Source organism: Podarcis erhardii, assembly GCF_964252035.2.
Source record: "Podarcis erhardii genome assembly, chromosome: 12".
Taxonomy (NCBI): domain Eukaryota; kingdom Metazoa; phylum Chordata; class Lepidosauria; order Squamata; family Lacertidae; genus Podarcis; species Podarcis erhardii.
The window spans coordinates 24,470,754-24,474,695 of NC_138513.1; positions in this window are offsets into that span (position 1 = coordinate 24,470,754).

Below are 3,942 nucleotides of genomic sequence, written 5' to 3' on the forward strand. Positions count from 1 at the left end.
CCCTTTCTGTTTTATTTCAGCCTCCAGGGATACGTATGACAAATATTTAGAAATACACATGGCCCCATTTATATTAATTACAGCCTAGCTAGTATTTAGAATAAAGGAACATTTTGGTTGTGTTAAATTTGTCAGATCCTGGGGCGGTGGTAATAATGCAGGGATTAAAACTAATGTCTTTGTGCTAAGACTGGATTTTCTCGGCGAAGATCCCATTAGTATATAGTCCCCAAATAGTTGAACAGCCCTTCCCAGGGAACTCTGGGAATTGTTGCTCTGGGAGGGGAATAGGGGTCTCCAATCAGCTCTCAGAACATTTAACAAACTGCAACTCCCAGAATTCTTTGGGGAAGATGGCTTCAGCAATGGACGTAGCAGAAATGATCAGTGATTTGTTTTGAATGATCTTATTCAGAAGTATGTCAGTTTGTCAGAAAGCTGCATTAATTATAAAAATACGTATGTTTGTATATATAGAATTATTTTTTTGATCTCTTGTCTGCTTTTTCACTCCATTGATCAACAGTCCATGGACAAAAAATAGCAGTTATATCATTGAATCCATGACTGCACAGTTCCTTACACAGGAGTTCTGCTCTAATACTGAAGTTAAAAATGAAATTCCAACTCTACAATTCTTTGATTCTACGGCATTTTAAATCTTCATCTTCTGGAGTAGCTAAGACTCCAATATCAATGTTTGGAAGGAAGAATCTTTGGGTTGTCATTATTATGCCGAAGTTTTATGTCATGGCAGCTAATGTTGGTATTAATTTTTCTCTCTTTCCTAATTACAAAAATCATTACATCTGTACTTAATTAGCCTCATATTTTTGTACTAATTACTTTCACATGCCATTGACTGCTGTTAATGCCTTTTTTGGATGGCGGCAAACGACATTTTTTATTTATTTATGTTCAGTTTGACTACACTTTCTGCCTCCTAAATTTGTAGCGCAGCAGAACACGAGCCCCTTTCAGGCATTCCATATGTGCAGGTACCGAATGCATGAAGTAGCCAGTGAGAATGAGCCCCAGAGGCCTGTGCCTCGTCTAGGAGGTGTGTGATTGGCTCCAGTCTGAAGGGGATCTACATACATACATATATCAGGATGGGAAACCGAGTCAATCTGGGTTCCCAGCCCCATGCAGGGAGGCCTAGTAGACTGGACACACATATATGGATGATATATCTGCTACAATGTTTTGCAGTAAATGTACCTTCCCTCAAGATCCCCACTTCTGTCATAAAGTATTGCGTCTTCCCAGAACAGAAGGTTGTATCCAACTAAGTTCTACTCATTGAACTTAACTCATAACCCATCAAACTTAATGGACTTAAGTTAGTCATCTCCATTTATTTCAGTGGGGCTACTCTGAGGATGGCTAATATTTGGATAATGTGATGCTTCCCCAAGTCCTTCTATTGTTGCTGTTGCCCCAGTTCCTTCTCAGGCAAACGAGTGAGTGAGTCAGTATGTTCTGTAGGATAACTTAGAGCCCAACAGCAGGTACTCGGAATGAATCCAGACTACAGCATTTATTTGCCATTATGAATAAGAAAGATGTTTCTTTGTTAATCATTCTTCAAACCTTTGCCTGCAGTCGCGTTCTTTGTTAAAGAGCATAGACGCCAATGACGTTAAAGGTGCGTAAATACAGCATCTCTATTATTTTGATGACAGTCTTTGGCATCAGGCGTGAACAGATCAAGGTCCCCATCGAACGTTTTTAAGATTGACAGATGAGGCAAGATGAACTCTCCCACTCACTGTGCTGAAAATGAAAAGCAGGTGTGGGCTGGCGCGTTTTCGGTCATGATGACTGCAACTTTGCTGTGTGGCTGCCTTTATTTTATTTTGAGAGCTCCACAAATTGTACTTCTCCACCTTCCAATTGTCCTTTACTTCCCTGATAGCCCCATGGTGAGCCCAACTGTGTGAAGATTTAACCAAGGTCTTCATGGTATGTTTTGAGTGTTCACTGTACAGAAAGTACCTTATATTTTTTCATATTAAGTCTATACCGGTGTAGCCAACCTTTTACCCTCTGGTAGACTACAACTAGGGCTTTTTTTTCAGCCAGAACTCACCGGAACTCAGTTTTGGCACCTCTCAGGTGGGCGCCGTAAGAGAACAAGGGAAGTATTCATGGTGAGTTCTGGCATCTCTTTTTCTAGAAAAATAGCACTGACTACAACTCTCATCAGCCCCAACTGGCATGACCAACGACCAGGGATGATGGTGTGGAAATTGTGGTCTAAAACATCTAGACTGTATAATGTTATATGTCCAAACTATAGACATATATGAGGCTCACATGACACTTGTCAGCTGCAGGTACCCATAAAAACAGACACTGGCATAATATCCTAGAAGCAATAATAGCAAAGCAGATATTAGCAGAAAGCTGTAACTCAGTGGTAGAACTTCTGATTTGCACACAGAAGGACCAGGTCCAATGCCCACTATTTCCACATAGGGCCCTGAGCACTTTATTTGTATCAGTACCAGACTTTTTAATAATGTGGTCCATATTACACCCTCTTAAGGATTTCCAGTTTTCTAACTATTATAACCTGGTTGCTAATAAAAGCTGGCAAAATGCTGAAAATGCAGGGTCATATTGTCCATAAGTAAAGAGTAAGGTAAAGCCAACTCCGAGCCTTTTGTTATATTTTATCCAGGTATCTATCTCTCTAATTTCTCTGAATGCTGCCTCCCTGAATGTGGCTACCTTTTCACAGGTCCACCACATGCACCCACTCCATGAAATTGCAGGGTGAGTGGGCCAGATGGAGTGAGGTGCCCCTTCTGCAGAATTTTCCATGCCCTCTCTCATCGAGGCTGACACTGATTTGAAGGGAAACTTGCCCCATATGGCAGCCCAGTCTGCCTCTTGGATAGAAGATTGCCAGTCCGACTACCAGATAAGTCACAGCCCATTAGCTGCACCCATGTGCTGCTGGAGTAATATTTTATATAGCCTTTGAGACCGGCCCATGGTTCAGCCTTCAGGAATATTTTGAAAACAATGAAGTTCAGAGCTCATCTGCATTTTGAAAGTCTCATCTTTCAACAGGGGAACGTTCAAGCACCATGTGCCAGAGGATTTAACCACATTAGGCATCTGCATCACAAGAGAAACCAGGGCACATGATCTGAAACAGCAGTTGTATTACTATGATATGCAGCAAAATATTGAGATAAGGAAGCGGCGGCAAGAAAAAAAAGTCTAACCAAAAGCAATTTTGAGGCATTGACAGGGAAAATAATAATAATGACCAGCTGGAATGGAGACAGCTCTGTCTGTTGGCCCAGCTACACATTATTTTATTGGACACATCAGTGCCTCAAATAAAATATTGTGTATTTAGGCCAACAGACAAAGCTGTCTCCATTCCAGCTGGTCATTATACAAATAATTATGTAACCCTAATATTTTCTTACATTTATTTGCCTATGTTTACTTGTTGTCCCCCTGCCACTTCCTTTTGATTTTGTGTTGTGCCTAGTAGGTTGTAAGCTTGCAGGCCCCAAATTTTAGGTGCTTTTAATATGAAATTATTAGTAGTGTTAGTATTTCTTTTCTTTTTACCTTTAAGTGAAATAGGCATATTTCTGCACCCACAACCAAGGCCTATGTATAAAGAATATTCATCCTGCTCCTCATTGCCACCTCAAAGGCTGGAAAAAGTACATCAGGTATTCTCAAGGGCTTGTGAAGACTTGTTGTCTTGTTATTGTTTGAAGTGCCCAAAAGTCCTCCCAAGGGCACTGAACTAGTCATGCTTATAAGTCTATACCAATATTATACAAATCCAAGGAATATAGACTCCTCCATGACTACCAGGCAGAAGTGATCAGAGAATGCTCTGTCATCATTAGGACATTCCTTACCTTATATTGCCACAAGTTCAGAATGACATGCAAAAGATCTGTT